This window comes from Chlorocebus sabaeus, chromosome 11 (assembly GCF_047675955.1).
Source record: "Chlorocebus sabaeus isolate Y175 chromosome 11, mChlSab1.0.hap1, whole genome shotgun sequence".
Taxonomy (NCBI): Eukaryota; Metazoa; Chordata; class Mammalia; order Primates; family Cercopithecidae; genus Chlorocebus; species Chlorocebus sabaeus.
In genome coordinates, this window is record NC_132914.1 from 55509895 (window position 1) to 55528787 (window position 18893).

Here is an 18893-nt window from a genome sequence, read left to right on the forward strand (position 1 = left end):
CCATGGCATGTGTATACCTATGTAACAAACCTACACGTTCTGTACATGTATCTCAGTCCTTAAATTTTTAATATATCCCACAAAAATTAGCTGGGTGTGGTGGCACATGCCTGTAGTCCCAGTTGCTTGGGGGGCTGAGGCAGGAGAATCACTTGAACCCAGGAGACAGAAGTTGCAGTAAGAAGAGATCACGTCACTGCACTCCAGCCTGGGTGACAAAGTGAGACTGTGTAAAAAAAAAAAAAAAAAAAAAAAAAAAAAGGCATTGGCTTTGAGGTGAAATTTGAGTGCTTAAAGCAGAATATTTCAATACTAATTTTTATTACTGATTCTGGAAAGATTTTGAAGACAATGTTATACGCACTGTTTTCTACAACGTGTTCCTATAAACCATTTTAGAAGGCATTGGAAGATTATGGTGGTTGTTTCCATATTAAAATGTTAATGTTTGAGTCAAGTTGGTGGTTTTTGAACCTGAAAGATCAAATAGTTCAATTTAATTGTATTAACCAAATTGATTTCAAACCAGAGGAATTATTTGCAGTGCTTAAAAAGTCATTATTTTCCATTCAAGCGAGATAAATGGGTCACCTTGGGATTTGCAGCTGGAGTTTTCCTTTGTGATAACATATTGGGAACCAAGTCATTTGTCCTAATGATACTCTCAGCAAAGGTTCACCAAACCTGCCTTGATTAATTTTTCAAAAGCACTTGAAAAAATTTACCAATTACACTTTCGGGGGTTGACTTGATCAGCTCCACATGGCTGCACAATCTGCATCTTGCTACTTTAAGCTCCAACAGACCAAAATGGTTAAAATAGGTCTGATGGAAATAAACTATGAACTTAATTCTAATGTGGTCTCAACTTGTATGCTTTAAATATTTGGGATGCTGCATATAAAATGATCTAATGCAAATTCTCAAATTCTGAAAAAGTAGTGAGGGAGCAAAGATTCCGTTTTGCCAGTGAGAGATACTGTAACAGAAAACGATAAAGGAACTGAAGATGGCACACTGAACACCACTGCAGGACTATTAAGATTTGTTTTCTTTCATCTCCGCTCCCATCCTTCATTTCTATGGCAGTTATCATTACATTCTGGCAGTAATGTGGTGATAAGTAATCTGCATTTTCAATTCACACGGACATTATGTAGTTCCATATTGAAACAAATTGTTTTTTCTTTTTTGGTCTCTCCTAAAATCGTTCTTCTCAAAGTATGGTACTTGGTTTAGCAGCAATGGCGTCAACTAGATGCTAATTAGAAATGCTCAGATTCTGCTAGATCAATTTGTTTCGTTCATGTGTATATTAAAATCAAGAGGCACTCTCTGGCCAGGCACAGTAGCTCACACCTGTAATACCAGCAACTCTGGAGGCTGAGGCAGAAGGATCTCTTGAGGCCAGGAGTTTGAGACCAGCCTGGACAACATAGTGAGACTCTGTTTCTAAAATAAAATAAATAAATAAATAAAATTAGCCAGGTATGGTGGTGTACCTAGTCCCAGCTACTTAGGAAGCTGATGTGGGAGGATTGCTTGAGACCAAGAGTTCGGGGCTGCAGTGAACTGTGGTTGTGCCACTGTACTCCAGTCTGGGTGACAGAGTGAGAATCTGTCTCAAAAACAAACACACAAAACCCCAAAAAACTTCCACAAGTTCAGCTGTGCAAGCTTGAGAATCATTGCTTTAGGATAATGTTGCATCTGGGTGCCTTTACTTTCAAACTTACCATTCTTAAAACAAAACAAAACTTTTTATATGCTTTTTATATAGTGTGTTTGTTGCTCCATAAAGGAAGTTGAGGAATTCAAGATTGTTCTTACTTAATCCATCCGTTAACTAAATAACTCTTCCTTTAAGAAATGCTTTTAATCTCATGACTAACGAACTCTGCTAATTCAGTTTTGTGCATTAAGCATTGATATGTGAAAACCTACTCAGTACTCAGTGTTTCACAAAATGTGAGGAAAGAAATAGAAAATAAAGAAAGATATGTTTGGTTTTAGTCATTATTATGGTAGGATAAACTCTGATTATCATAAAAGGAAAGAATTTCAATGATGAAATTCAGTGCTCACATGAGAATACATAAGGTCACTAGGTAAGATACAGGAAATCCAGTTAAATTTGAATTTCAGATCAACCATAAATACTTTTTTTAATCTAATGATTTAGCATCTTTTAGTATAAGTATTTAGTAGAAATAGGTTCCACACAGGTACCTGGGACATAGTTTTATTTGCTAAATCTGGCAACCCTAAGAAATAAGCCATGCAAAATGAGGGGTAAATTATATTTTATAATCAATAAAAATTGGAACCTATATGATATGCTATCAGGCTAGCTACATAAATTCCTTTTTATAGAATATTTTACAATTAAAGAGCAATAATGTATGCTGTGTTCCATGATTGCAGCTCAATATGAAATCGCTAAGTAATTTTGATCAAGAAATTTCTTTGCATTGATGTCAAAACACAAGCAATAATAATTTAAAATAATGCCATGCATCCTGATTACCATTCTACTAATTTTATTAATTAATGTATAAAATGTTGAACCAAAACAATACACTGTAATGTTCTTAAAAGAGAGAAAAGAAAAAAAAAGGAGAAAAAGAAAAACCATACTGAAATTCTGAGCTGTTGGAAAACTCAACTAGCAGCAGAGGGCACTAATGTATCACTGATGAATTGTGCATCACAAGAGGCTTCAACATTTTTTTTTTTTTTTGCTTCGCACTAATAAACTTTCATTTCACTCAAATTAGAGCAAAAATCTTCCATACATAAGTATTTTTCTTGCCCGATAATTCAAATAAAAAATCCAAAATGATTAATAAAGAAAAATATAAGAATTAACAGACCCTTTAAATTTGTTTTAAATATTTTTAAGGTTTAAAAAGGGTTTAAAGTTTGTAATTCCTAGTAGGAAAACATTATCTGAATGAATACCCTAATGGCGAACCACTGTAAAATTCTTCAGCTGCATTCGGGGGAGAGGGGTAGGGATTATATTCAAAGCACTCCAGCTGTCTTGATGAGAAGGTCAGAGGTACACTGGTTTGTATTACTGCAACATTCATAAGGTGATCTAGGTTGCCTTTCCTTAAGCAACGGCTTTATTTATCAGAAGGGCATTACGCTTGACCTCCAAATTTGGCTGACAATTTACTGATAAGATTCATAACCTTTGGGTTGCTGCGGTATTTTGACATATTTGCTGGGTTCTGAGCCACAGCCTGGGAGACCACCATAACTTCTGGATCCTGTATGGCTGCAGGAACCTCTGGCTCACTGAGAATTTTATTGGGTCGAGGCCTTCTGGCCATCCCAGGTATGCCCCCTCCATTCCAGGCATTCCTCTGGGAAAATTATCAGACATTTCCCCAGGAAAGCCACTTGGAAAAGAGCCAGACTGAGCTCCTGACTATTGACTGGCTTGTCTGGCTTCTTCCTCCCTCTGGGCTCTCTCATGCTCTTCCGAGCCTTCTTAACTCTTTCTATTCTTTCTTTGGTCTCTTGCTCTTCACATTTTCGTTCATACTTTCTCTGATGTTCTGCAATTTCCTGTGTCCTAGGTTGACTCAGGATTTACTTCAATGGCTCTGTCACAGTCTCAGATGGCAGCATTTGGCTTCTGTAATTTGACGAAGACAGTGGCCCTCTTGGCATATAAAATGGCCAAGTGAGGATTCAGCTTGATGGAATCTGTGAATAAGTCAATGGCTTTCTGCAGTTCACCGTTATTTAGGGCTTCAATAGCAGCCACTTTCTTATCATTTGCCTGATCCATCATCTCCTCTGTTATCTCTGCATTTCATCTCCCATTTCTGGAGGGGCATCAGTGTCTGGTTCAATCACACCTTTATTATCAATTCCTAGATAACTTTCCTCACTTGATGGTTCATCTGCCTTTAAGTTTTCCTCCACCTTCTTACTACCAGATTTTTCTTCCTTGGTATTTTCTTCTGATTTCACTTTCCGAGTAGCAGGTGATACTTTAACCCCCATGCTCTCCACCCTCTCCCTCAGGAAACACATTTCCTTGGTGTGCAGAATGCTTGGATCTTGTTTACACATTTTCACAAAGGCCCAAAGCACGTTCACTTTGTGGGGGTCTATGGTTGGAAGGCGGTGGGCGAAGCTACGGGGCTGTGGCTGGTTCTAGGCCCAGGTGCTGGCTGCGCATGACCTCGTAGAAGCAGGCAGCTGCTGGGAGACTGAACACACTAGGACCTTCCCGGCCAGTGGCTCTTCCCACCCAAAGGTCTCATGACCCCAGGTCCTCTGCCTGCTCATTCCTATTCCCTCTGCACTGCTCCTGCTCTCTCCCTAGAACCTTCTAGAAGCATGGCTGTTTGTGCTGTTGCCTGCCTTTCTGTGCACACATTCTCATATTCTTAACTAGGAACCAGCTCCCTGGATCGGGCAACCCCTGACATGGGTGCCTTCAAGGAGGCGGAGGATAGCAGCCCCTTAGGGAGCAATGTCCAAGAGCATATTCTGTGGCTGCATGCACTTGAGGCTTAAACATTTTTGTATTGCTTTGTTCAACTTAGATTTTATTTGAATATTTATTTTAATCAACTTTGCCACGCAGTGTTGTTAAAATAGATTAGAAACTAAAAGCAGTTCTAGTGTACTATTCAGCACTTGCATGACCCTAAATAACATATATATACACACACACATATATATACACACACATACACACACACACACACACATATATATATATGCTTAAGATCCTTCGCTAATAAAGTACTTAACCATTTTGGCAACCGGATGTACTACATTTCTGGTTTATGCTTGAATGCCTGGGTCTTTACAAGTGTGTTGACTGTGTGTGAGGAATCATAGGTCTAATTAAGGAAGGCAGTGGTGGATGGAGGTTTATGAAGTTAAGGAACTAAAATCCTAGTTGGGTGGGAGATGGCTTTGGCTGGACTGACTTAACTCCTGAACCAGATAATGGAGTGTCATATGATACAATTCCGTCCCCAGGCATACAAACCTATACAGAGGTGTGTACAAGTGCAACAAAATTCAGGACAATTTCAGTTTCCTCACAGTAATGCTTTATGGACAGAGGAGGAGAGTTCATTTTGGTCCTCTTTGTGCTAGACTTGGCATTGCATATATTTGATTTCATTCCAGTTTCATGACAACCCTGTGAGGTAGGTGTTATTATCATCTGTTTACAGATGAAAAAAATCCCCAGGGCTGAAAGAATGGGTATATTTCAATGACCACTATCCTTTTGTATAGTGGGCACTCACTTAACATTCATCTAATGTATCATTTCTTAAACTTTGGTCTGTAAGACACTAGTACCCTTCAAGGTTTCATAAGTTTTCCTTATCAAACAATTATGGGAAATGTTGCAAACTTTAGCTGTCTTTTAGAGTTTCACAACAATGCACAAAAATGTTTTAAAATTTCTTAAGAAATTATGTGGTAATGCAACTTATTTAACTTTATGCTTAGGTTTCTCAATCTTACTTAGCTAAAGAATTTTTCTTTTCCTCCCATTTTTAGTAGAACGGCCATCCATGTTGCAAGGCATACATCTTTTGTTAAACATGTTTTGAGAAACATGGGTCTAATTATGTATGGAATATATTTCCTGGTAGGAATTAGAGGAGTTAATTCATTATCATCATAATTCTTAGAAAATATGTATTTGGGTGGTGATTCCTCAAGGATCTAGAAACAGAAATACCATTTTACCCAGCAATCCCATTACTGGGTATATACCCAAAGGATTATAAATCATTCTACTATAAAGACACATGCACATTTATGTTTATTGCAGCACTGTTCACAATAGCAAAGACTTGGAACCAACCCGAATGCCCATCAATGATAGACTGGATAAAGAAAATGTGGCACATGTACACCATGGAATACTATGCAGCCATAAAAAAGAATGAGTTCATGTCCTTTGCAGGGACATGGATGAAACTGGAAACCATCATTCTCAGCAAGCTAACATAAGAATGGAAAACTAAACACTGCATGTTCTCACTCACAAGTGTGATTTGCACAATGAGAACACATGGACACAGGAAGGGGAACATCACACACTGGGGACTGTTTGGGCTTGGGGGCAAGAGGAGGGAGAGCATTAGGACAAGTACCTAATGCATGCCGGGCTTAAAACTTAGATGATGGGTTAATGGGTGCAGCAAACCACTATGGCACATGTATATCTATGTAACAAACCTGCACATTGTGCACATGTATCTGAGAACTTAACGTATAATAATAATAAAAAAGAAAATAGGTATTTGGTACCTTCAATTTGTAGGGCATTGGGATAGAATCCAGACATATGACATAAACCCTGTTAGAGAGAGAGAGGAGTTTACACTTTATATGAAGAGGCAAAAATGTCTTTGGTTTGAGTGGGAATGTAACTTTAACTCCAGTGCTCTTCTTTCTTTAATTTTTAGAGTAGGATGGTGATTATGGATAACAGGGTTTCCAATGATTTCTTAATGTGCCATTCTGTTTTGTTCCCTTAGTAAACAATTACCACTTTCTTCCATTAATTTAGTATGGCTTAGATGTTTGGAAGGAAGAAAAACTTAAACATTTGAATACAAGTAAATCCCAGATAGAAGTCATTAAGAACTGTACATCTTTGACACACCCTGGAAAATAGGTGTCTTCCTTTTCACACACATTCAAATGCACACACAGGTGTGTGCGCACACACAGGTGTGTACACATACATTCAATTTCATCTCATCAGAGCATCACATCTTTATGTCATTTGTTGGATAAACAAAAGCAAATGAAGGTTGTAGACATCTATATCAGGGGATTGGTCAAAGATTTGAAATTCATAGAATAAAAATTTCAGTTGTTTTTCAGTAATTTTGAAGGCTGGCAAGTTACCACTATGCCAGAGATCTCTAGCCTTTTTTTCTTTAGGGATGTGATGATATTTTGCACTATTCTGGCACCTTTTTTTCTGATAATCTTTTAAAACCTTATCAAGCAATGTAACATATTACCAACAAGGAAATGAAATTAATTTGTAGTTGTAACATTAACAGGGGAGTTGGAAATGAAATATTCAGCTGTGGTTAGATAGGCAGGTGAAAATGTGAAGATGATGAATAATAAACCAATAACACAACCTTGAAATATTTTTTTCTTGAGGTATTCAGATGCTTATAACAAGAAAAGGTTTTCCTCCCTGCATTACCTTATTTAAGGTAGCTCCAGCACTTCACTGTATGTGTCCCTTTGAAGTAGGACTGCTTAGAAAGGCTCTGGGTGTGCAGCCTTGCTTTTTTGAAAGGATCATGACTTGCACCTCCATCTCATATTCTTGAGGAGGACAGAAAAGAGGGTTTATCTTTGCTTCTACGTATCTTAGCAGCATTTTTATCCTATTAAGCCATAGGCCTTATTTATTCAGGTCACAAATAACTGAGAAGTGTAGAAATGATAGGCTACTGATGGCAAATTATATTTTTCCATATTATGACTGTAAATGTTACCTGAGACAATTTTTCAGAAGCCACTTTCACTATAGTGGTTTAAACCAAAACTCAGTGAAAGGAAGTCATTTTTTCCACATAATGCGGTAATGATAAAGAATGATTATTTTCTCTTTACATTGGTAACACCTAATCCTTAATCCTCCTTATGAGATTTGCTTTAATATCTAAAAATAATGAACATTTCTAAAAAATGTACCTCCAATGGAACTACAAACTCACCAGAAATTGCAGAGGATATCCATGTGGAGATGTTTCATATGAAACCGCAAGTGGCTTATGACATTACTTATGGATAGTTCCCCCGTGGGAACATGACACACATCTGACAATATCAATGAGATAATTTGTATCTTGGCCTAAAGCAGGCTTTCTGCTTTGGTGTCTCTTCATTTCAAATAATAACACTGGGGGCCTGGAAGAAAGAGGCAGAGTTATCATTTAAACTGGGTTTCCTACATTAAGAGATTGAAAATGCAAAACGAAGGAAGTTGAGCCCCAGAGTTATTGGTTGTTATCTCTTTCAGCACTACTAGTAACAGATCCATTGTAAACTTGTTGGGGCAACTTGGGCAACCGGGGACTCTCTAGTCACTTGTTTATAACAGAAATCAATGCTTTTTAAACATCTTTAACTCCAGTTGTGGCATATCAGTAGACTCTGTTAAGCAAAAACCTTTCTTTAATACTTATATTGAATTTCTTCAAAAATATTTATTAAGCACCTATTTTATGCCAGGCACTGTTCTAGGTACTGGGTCACTGGTGAACATGATGGGTGAAGTCCTAGCTATCTTAGAGTTTACTTTTCCTTGGGAATAAAGGCAATAAACAAGTTAACAAAGAGACTATGAAGAAAATAAAATAGGTTAATGTAATAGAGAGTGACAGGTGTGGAGTGGAAAAGGCCTCCCTGAGGGGGTATTATTTAAGAAAATAGAGTCAGCTAGAGAAGGGAAGGAAAAGAGCGCCCCAGGCATTGGAAACAAGTGCAAAGGCCTGAGGCAGGAGCAAACTTGGCATGTTCAAGGTACTGGAAGGAGCTCTTGTAGCCAGAGCCTGCTGAGCAAAGGAGGGGTAATGGAAGATAAGCACAGAGAGGCAGGCAGGCATTGGGCCATCTGGGATCTTGTAAGATCTCAATGAAGAGTTTAGATTTTGTTGTACGTGCAATTCTAGCTGCTGTGAGGAGAATGACTGTGCGGGCAAGAGTGGGTGTAGGAAGAGCACCAGGGCTATTTCAGATAAGCCAGGTAAGTCCAGGGTCTTGGTCTAAGGTGGAAATAGTAGAAATGGTGAGAAGTAGTTGATTCCAAACTATATTTTAGAGAGAGAAACAACACGATATACTGATGGATTAGATGTGGGGATTGAGGGAAAGAGGTCTTTGTCCTGAACAATTTCCTGAGATGGGAAAGAAGAGGTTTAGGGGGTGGAAATTAAGGGTTTGATTTGAACATGCTTAGTTTCAAATGCCTACTGGACATGAAAACATTGATATCAGATAAGTCAGAGCTGAAGATACACACTTGGGTGTCATTTGTATATAGGTGGCATTGGAAGATCAGGGCCATGACCAGCTGATGTTGGGAGAGAGTATAGATCCAAGAAAAGGTGGTGCAGAACTGTGTCTTCAAGTCACAACATTGTTGAAGTTGGGAAGAGGAGGAGGAGCAGCAAAAAAGATGGAGAAGGACCAGCCAGTGTAACAGGCAGGAAGATGGAGAGGTGTAGCTATGGAAATCAATAGAAAAAGTGTTTTAGCGAGGAAGTGTATAGTGCTGCAGAGAGGTAAAGTAAGATGAGAACAGAGAGATAGCAATTAGATTTGTCTCTCAAAGGTCATGGGTGACCTTGAGAAGAGTGAGGATAACAAAGAGGATGAAACTCAACTTTCTCTTCAGAGAACTGACAGTGTAGCCACAGAAACAAAAACCAGTCCAAAGTGGAACTTTATTTTGTGGCTCTACTTAACTTCTTAGGGTAACTGTAACTATAGAAACCCACTGTGATTTAAGAACCCCTAGAGGTTGGATCGTCCAAAGTTTCACCTTGGGCCTTCCAGGACAGGTTGACAGATGTTAAAAATTTGCACAAACATTTCCAGGAATGGAAGTTCATCTTATGATAGTTCACTTTGTGGCTGGATAGCTTTGTCTGTTAAAATAAAAGCCTTTGTCAATTTAAATTTAGCAGAATTTATCTGAGCAAAAAATAATTCATGCATTATCAGTACTTAGAACCAGCAAATGTTCAGAGAGCTCACTAAGCACAGTTGGAAGTAAGTATGTTTACATACTAAAGGAAAGTGCAGAAAGAGCTTGACTGGCTACAGCTTGATGTTTGCCCTATTTGAACATGATCTGAGCAGGCGGCAGCCTGTGATTGGCTGGAGCTCAGCTGCTGTGGTTGGCCAAGACTGACCATTTGTTATATTTCAAAGTTAGATTTTCAGTTTGTTTACTCACTAAAGTTGCAATTTGTTTGTAGGAACTCAAGGTATGGAGATGATCTCAGACCAATGGCCTGCTGCTTATTTAAGAGATTTCTTTCAGAGTATGGAGATTTCTCATGCCAGTGTGTTTATTTGTTATTATTAAATTAATTTTTATTATTACCATTTTGTTATTATCATTTTATTTAACCAATGGAGACTCACTGTATATTATTTTTAACTTGCTATTTTATTATTATTAATTACTGTTTTGTTTTTACAGGATTTTTTTTTTTTTTTTTTTTTGAGATGGAGTCTCACTCTGTTGTCCAGGCTGGAGTGTAGTGGCGTGATCTTGGCTCACTGCAAGCTCTGCCTCCCTGGTTCACGCCATTCTCCTGCCTCAGCCTCCCAAGTAGCTGGAACTACAGGCACCCACCACCACGCCCAGCTAATTTTTTGCATTTTTAGTAGAGATGAGGTTTCACTGTGTTAGCCAGGATGGTATTGACCTCCTGACCTTGTGATCTGCCTGCCTCAGCCTCCCAATGTGCTGGGTTACAGGTGTGAGCCACCACGCCCAGCCTTTTACAGGATGTTTTAATGTCTTTTTGCTATTTCTAACTTTTCTCCTCCTGCTCTGTATGTGTGTGTGCGCGTGTGTGTGCTTGTGTGTGTGTGTGCATGTGTGTAGTGGGGGGAGATGGGAGAGGAAAGAGCATGGGCTTCTAAGTTAGATAAAAGTTCGTTCTTGGCTCTGGCACTTAATACTTCTTCAGTTTTAGACAAGTTATTTTACTTTTGGGGTATTGGTCTCTTGATCAGTAAAATAGAGACAACACATAGTTCATAGGGCCTATTACGGTACTAGAAGGAGATGATCTGTGTTAACACTTACTGATATGGTTTGGTGTGTCCCCTCCCAAATCTCTTCTTGAATTGTAACTCTCATAATTACCAAATGTTGTGGGAGGGAGCCAGTGGGAGGTAATTGAATCATGGGGGCCGGTCTTTCCTGTGCTCTTCTCATGATAGTGAATAAGTCTCACGAGATCTGACGATTTTATAAAGGGGAGTTTCCCTGCACAAGCTTTCTTCTCTTTTCTGCTACCATGTGAGACGTGCCTTTCACCTTCTGCCATGATTGTGAGGTCTCCCCAGCCACGTGGACCTATGCATACATTAAACTTCTTTCTTTTGTAGATTGCTCAGTCTTGGGTACGTCTTTATTAGCAAAATGAAAACAGACTAATACACTCACCAAGCACCTGGTAAGTGGCAGGTGTGGAGTAGATGTTCATTACCCTCCCCTCCCTCAGCTCTTGTGAGAAGACCAGCTCTTGGCTTTGCTGGGTGCTTCCTCTTGGAAAGGTTCCTTGACACTCCTCACCCTTCCCACCCACACTCAATCAAACTTTCTTTTTTCTTTGTGTGTACCTTTATCACACCATCTATGATATGTGATTGGTTTCTACATTTCTCTCCAACTAGACTGTAAACTCTCAGAGTTTGGGAAGGGTTTTCACCCTTAGGGATGCAAAATAGCATAGTGATTAAAGGTGCAGCTTGAAGCCAAACAACCTGTTCCATCAGTATCAGCTGAGGTCTTGAGCAATTTACTTAACTGCTCTGTGCCTTGTTTCCTCATTTGAGGAGTGGGTCTGACAAAATTGGATGAGGATTAAATGGGATAGCTCTGATAAGTTCTTGAGACAGTACCTGCCACATAGCACTCCATAAATGTTTGCTGTTACAAGGATTGTCTTTGCAGCCTCTGCAGTGCCTGGTCTGGGGACTAGTGCGCCAAAGGAGCTAGTCTGTGGGATGACTGAACAAAGTGACCAAATGGAGAGCATAGATTATTACCTAGACGGGTAAGTATGTCCCAGATAATATTGTTATTTTAGATGACTCTTTAAAAAATAAAATTTCAGAAGTTTTACATAAAACATGCTCATTATAAAAAATTTAACTAATATAGAATTATATCAAGTAGAAAGAAAAACACCTTATTTTGTCCCCAGCTCTTCATCTTCCCATGTGTTAAGTTTGGTGTATAACCTTCGAACCTTTATTGTTAACACATTTACTGTTTTCTCTTTGTGGTTCAGGCATTGGTTCTCATGCCCATAGACTGAAAAACAAACTCTACTATCCATTTGCCAAAAATGTCAGAGACTAAGAATTTGAATTAATCAGATATTAATACATTAATTCTAAGTTGTTAGAAACTTATTACTAACAACTTATTTAAAAAAAATTGTTTTATACCTGAATATACCTTTCACTTCCTTCACGATGATTTGTGTGCAGAGTAGACACTGGCCTTGGAGTGTTTGGGGATAATGGGAAGAGGTGCTTTGTTCAAAAATTCTCTGCCACACTTTGTCATGTGCTTGGTATTTTCTTGTTAGAGCTGCATTTCTTTGAGTTCAGATATTGCCAAAAAGCCCCTGCAAATTTGCAAGTGAGCACAGTTGTTAGACAAAACAGCTTAAGGGAAGGGAAGGCCCTGAGAATGAACCTAGAAGCTTTGCCCCTGTCAGGGTTTGACTTTTAGCTCCTCCCGTTAAGAATCAGAATCTCAGCCTTGACTCAGGGGCTTTAACTCTTCTGGTTCCTATGCCTTGATTTTGTCATGCTCTGGTTCTTCAGTTAAAGTTGAGGAACTTTAGACTCATTTTACATTTTGGAGAAACAGTAGGAGGAGCTCTTTGGATGAGCTGAGGCTTTAGCCATTCTTTGATAATAAATTTTTATTTCTAAGGCACTAGGCATAGACCTAAAGGCATTTTACTGTGGTAGGTTTTTATCTCTTTTTATAATAAATAGAAAGGGACACATGAATTTTTATCAAATCATGGATCTAAAAACAAAGCCCATGGTAACAGAATTTTGCTCCGTATTTCCAAATAATGCTTTATTACTAACATTTTCTTATTATCCTAAAAACTAGCTACTTCTCTTCCAATTTTATGGTAATATAAAATTATTGGTTGAAACATTATTATAGCTATTTTATATTTGAAAATTTATTTTGGGACTGAAGTTATATCTTCAGGGAAAACATGATTGTATATTCATAGATGTTATGATTTCTTAACTCTTTTAATTTTTATAATATTTTAATACTTTTATTTGTCTAAATGTTCAAATAATCAGTATCCCAAGGTTTAACAGTGCTTACAGTGTAATTGCATTTAGAACAATAAATTTTATATTGACATTTCAGGGATCCCTATTTAGTTGAACATAATGAATTATGAAACCCCACTGATTGAAATCTGGTTAGATGCTGCTGTTAATGATTTTCTCTTTCCTCTGTTGTTAGTATTTTATGTTGAAGTTAGTAGCTTCTAAACTTCACCCCTATGAGCACTCCTATCCTTTCAAATGATTATAAAATGTTTCCCCATTTGAAAATTGTGATAAAATACATGAAACAAAAAATTTGTCATCCTGACTATTTTTAAGTACACAGTTCAGTATTTTTAAATGCATTCATAATGTTGTGCAATCATCACCATCATTCATCTCCACAACTCATTTCATCTTGTAAAACTGAAACTCTGTATTCATTAAACAATAATTCCCCATATTCCACTTTCCCCAGCTGCTGGCACCCACTATTCTACTGTCTGACTGTATAATTTTGAACTACTCTAAATACCTCATATAAGTGGAATCATACAGTACTTGTCTACTAGAGACTGGCTATTTCACTTCACATAATGTTCTCAAGATTCATCTGTGTTGTAGCCTACATCAGAATTTCCTTCCCTTTTAGGGTGGAATATATTTCATGTACAGATATACCACATTTTGCTTATCCATTCATCCACTGATGGACCATGGGTTGCTTTCATCGTTTAGATATCCTCAACAGTGCTGCTACCAACATGGGTATACAAATATCCTTTAAGGCCCTGCTTTCAGTGTTTTTGGGTACAGAAATAGAATTGCTGGCTCATAAGTTAATCCTATTTTTAACTTTTTGAGGAACTGTCATACTGTTTTCCACAGCGGCTGTAACATTTTACATTTTCACCAACAGTACACAAGGGTCCCAATTTCTCCACACCCTCTCCAACACTTCTGTTCTGTTCTGTTCTTTTGGCAGTAGCCCTCTTAATGGGTGTGAGGTGGTATCTCATTGTTTTGATTTGCATTTCCCCAATGATTAGTGATATTGAACATCTTTTCATGTGCTTATTGGCTATTTGTGTATTTTCCTTAAAGAAATGTCTGTTTAAATCTTTTGCCCATTAAAACTTTTTTTTTCAATATTGTGGGCAGTTTAGTATGGCCCATCTCATAGTTGGAGGGAGGCAGGGGCAAACCCAGTATGTTTCTGCCAGCTCTGAGGCCACCACAGGACTCAAAGAGAGTAGGCTCATGAATAGACAGGAACCAGAGGTCGCACTGGCCTGCCAGCCACTGCTTCCAATTCCTGTTTGTAGAAAAAAAAAAGACAGCCACCTTTTGGTCCATTGGCTTTGTAAGTGTAAAGGGGACGAGCAGATGGCAACTCCCAGGCATCCTGCAAAGTAGATGAGTCACCTTAAGACTTTTGCTCATTTTTGAATCAGGTTGTCTTCTTCTTGTTGAGTTTTAGAAGTTCTCTATGTATGCTGCATATTAATCCCTTATCAGATATGATATTTTCTTTCATTTTGTGGGTTGTGTTTTTACTTGGTTGATAGTGTCTTTTGATGTACAAAATTTAAAAATTTTTAGAAAGTCCAATTTGTCTATATTTTCTTTTGTTGTCTGTGCCTTTGATGTTGAATCTGAGAAATGATTGCCAAATCCAATGTTGTGAAGTTTTTGCCCTGTGTTTTCTTCTAAGTGTTTTATTGTTTTAAGTCTTACGTTTAGGCTTTTGATCCATTAAAACATTTTAAAAATTGTTTCATTTTTGTTTTTAAACTTATCGTAGAGATGAGGGTCTTGCTATATTGCCCAGGCTGTTCTCAAATTCTTGGCCTCAAGCAATCCTCTGCCTTGGCCTCCCAAAGTGCTGGGCCACTGTGCCTGGCCTCTGATCAATTTTGATTTAATGTTTGAATATGGATTAGATAAGGATCCAATTTTATTCTTTTGCATGTGAATATCCCATTTTCCCAGGATTCTTTGTTGAAAAGACTGTCTTTTCCCCACTGAATGGTCTTGGCATTCTTGTCAAAAATCATTTGACCATATATATCTATATCTATATCTATCTATGTATCTATGTATCTATGTATGTATGTATGTATGTATGTATGTATGTATCTATCTATCTATCTATCTATCTATCTATCTATCTATCTATGAGGGTTCATTTCTGGGCTCTGAATTCTATTCCATTGGTATATTTGTCTGTCTTTATGCCACTACCACAGTATTTTAATTATTATAGCTTTGTGGTAAGTTTTAAAATCAGGAAATGTGAGTCCTCCAGCTTTGTTCTTTTTTTCAGGTTATTTTGGCTATTTTGGGTCCTTGAGATTCTATGTGAATTTTAGGATGGGTTTTTCTATTTCTGCAAAAAATGCCATTTGGATTTTGGTAGGTTTTGCATTGAATCTGCAGATCACTTTGGGTAGTACTGACATCTTAACCATATTGTCTTCCAATCCATGAACATAGGATGCATTTCCATTTGTTTAAGTCTTCTTTAATTTCAGCAGTGATTCATAATTTTCATTGTAAAATATTTTGCTTCTTTGTTTAGGTTAGTTCCTAAGTGTTTTATTCTTTTTGATGCTATTGTAAACTGAATTTTCATATTTTCCCTTTTAGATTGTTTATTGTTAGTATGTAGAAATGCAACTGATTTTTATGTGCTAACTTTGTATCCTGCTACTTTGCTGAATTTGATTATTAGTTCTAATAGTTTCTTTTGTTAGAATCCTGAGGGTTTTCTATATATAAAATTATATCATCTGTAAACAGAGATAATTTTACTTCTTCCTTTCCAGTTTAGATGTCTTTTCATTGTCTTGCCTAATTGTTCTTCATAGAATGTCCAGTGTTATGTTGAATTCAAGTGGCAAAAGTGGGCATTCTTGCTCTATTCTTGACATGAGAAGAAAAGCTTTTTTTGTTTTACCATTGAATATGATGTTTGCTGTGGGTCTTTCATATATGGCTTTTATTATGTTAAGGTGGTTTCCTTCTATTCCTAGTTTGTTGAGTGTTTTCTATCATGAAATGGTATTGAATTTTGTCATATGCCTTTTCTGCACCAATTGAAAAGATCATGTGGTTTCCTCCCCTTCATTCTGTTAATGTTGTTTATTACAGTGGTGGATTCTAATACGTTGAACCATCCTTGCATTCCAGGAATAAATCCCACTTGGTGATTGTGTAAAATGCTTTTAATGTGCTGCAAGTTTTGGTTTGCTAGTACTTTGTTGAAGATTGTTGCATCAATGTTTGTAAGAGATGGTGGTCTTTTGTTCTCTTTTATTTCTTTCTCATTTTTTAATTTAATTAATTGTAAAGATACAGGGTCTTACTCTGTCACCCAGGCTGGAGTGCAGTGGTGTCATCCTTGCTCACTGTAGCCTTGAAGTCCTTGGCTTAGGCAATCCTCCCACCTCAGTCTCCTGAGTAGCTGGGTCTAAAGGCATGTACCACCTTGACTGGCTAATTAAAAAAAACCTTTTTTTTTTTTTTTTTTTTTTAGAGACAAGATCTTCATCCCAAGTTGTCAGATAATATACAGTTACAGGATCTTCAGGGTGTCATTTTTCTGGCTAGAAATCTCTGTGGCTAGGCTGTTTCACCAACTTACCCTGGCAGGCTGCGCTTGACCTACTGGACTGGGTCCCATGCCTGCCAAGGGTGATCAGATGTGGAATAGCCAGGGGTGTGTGAGTGAGCATGGGGTCTGGCCACTGCACAGTCAGACATGTTGGTTGCTGCAGTGTGGTGGGGAGCTGCAGGTGCTGGCACAGGTGCTGGCACTCTGCAAAGTTGCAGCTGGACCAGGCACACCACAAGTAGCTTCCAAGGCTGAAATGGGGGAACACAGTGATGCCTGGAGGCTTGGAGATGCCAGGAACTGCAGGGCCCCCAAAGAGGGAGTCACAGCCCTACCTTGGGGAGTTCCCAGATCTGGGCTACCCGAAGAGCCATATCTCTTTTTTCCTTCTCTTCACTCACAATGTGGTGAGCAAGAGGGTATGTCTCAGCCCTGTTTGTGTCACAGCTCTTTTGTCCTTGCCATTTGGGCTTGCGCCCAGGAAGAATGAAGTATGCAGACAAGTGGAGGGTGAGCAAGACAAAGAGGAGCTTTATTGAGTGATATAACAGATCAGAGGAAATCTTCAGGGGGCAGCTCCTTTCTGTAACCAGGGTGCCCGGATGAATGTTCTGTTCCTAGCAGAGAGGATACCCTGGAGTGGGAAGCTCCTCTCTCCAGGCAGGTCATGCCAATGTCTTCTCAGCTTTCAGCAGAGAGGAGGCCCTGGCGTGGGTAGCTCCTCTCTGCATCTGGTGGTCCCAACATCTCTGCAGCTCTCAGCAGACAGAAGACCCTGGAGTGGGTAGCTCCACTCTGAAGCTGGTCCTTCTGATGTCTGTTCTGGCTGAGCCTGGGGCTTCTTTGGGGCTCAGAGGGGAGGAAGTTGATTGGCAATTGGTCCATGGGTGGCCATGGACAGGTCTGCAAAAGGCACCACAAGTTCCATCTCTGGTCCCTGGGACTGGCAGCCCAGCCCCCAGCCTTTAGGTCCTCCCTTGCCTGAAAGCGGGGCTCACTGGGGATCTGTCCACTTCCACTCAGGAACTTGCCTGCTCCTGCTGCCATTCATGGCACCCAGGCTATAGGTGCTATGGGGTGCCTTCAGACCAGTGCTGAGCTGCCTTCAGCCTCCCCTTGTCTTCCCTCCTATGCTTGTCTGGAGGGGGCTGGCATGGCAGGGAGCTTGTGTGTCAGCACTGCCCTGAGTGTGTGCAAACTCAGCTGGGCTGTGACAGCACCTGGGCTTGGCCCTGACTTTGCTTTGAGATTTGAGCAGGCACCAACAGCAGGGGAAGCCAGGCAGTGGGAGCAGGCACTTCTGAGCCTGTGAGGGCAGGGGGGCTTTCCTGGGCTTCCAAGAGTGCAGGGTTGCCTGAATCTGCAGCTGCAGTTTGGGTGACTGCAGCTGTGCCTGGTTTGGGTGTGTGTGCAGAGCTCCTGCCTGCTCCATGGTTTGGGTGGCTGGAGCTGTGGGGTGAGGTGTGGGTCCCACCTGCTCCCAGGCTCCAAGAGCACACAGATGCCCAGGTCTTCAGCTGTGGCTTGGGTGCCTGCAGCAGCACCTGGGGAGCTCCCATCCCAACTCAGAAGGAGTGGGGTTCCCACTTGTCCTTGGCTCCTGCTGTCTCTGTGGAGCGTGCAACCCCAGCCGTGCCTTCCCACTGCAACTGGCGTGATGGCAGTGGCTGCTCCAGATGGGCCACTGCTGCTGTCAATACTTTGTATAGTATATATATTTTCAAACACATTGAGCCTTAATTTGTGGCCTAACATATGGTCTATCTTGGTGAAAATATTTCATGTACACTGGAGAGAAAAGCATTTGCTGTTATTGTTGGGTATAGTGTTCTGTATATGTCTGTTAAATCTAGTTGATATTTTGCGTTAAGTCCTCTATTTCCTTATTTTCTGTTTGGTTGTTCTATCCTTTATAGAGAAGGAGCTACTGAAATCACCAACTATTACTCTAGAATTATTTATCTCTTCAATTCTGTTTTTGCTTCATATATTTTTGATGGTCTGTCATGTTTATAAAAATGTTATGTCTTCTTGCTGGGTTGACTCTTTTATTAATACACAATGTCCTTCTTTGTCTTTTTTTAACCTTTTTTTGATTTAAAGTCTGTTTTATCTGATATTAGCATAGCTGTCCCTGCTCTCTTTTGGTTACGATTTACATGGAATGTCTTCTTTGACCCTTTGA

General features: G+C 39.3%; 1 pseudogene; it reads right to left on the reverse strand.

The window, feature by feature from the left end:
* Positions 1-3096: 3096 nt before the first annotated feature.
* LOC103239502 (hsc70-interacting protein pseudogene) lies at positions 3097-11258 on the reverse strand (annotated as a pseudogene).
* Positions 11259-18893: the final 7635 nt, after the last annotated feature.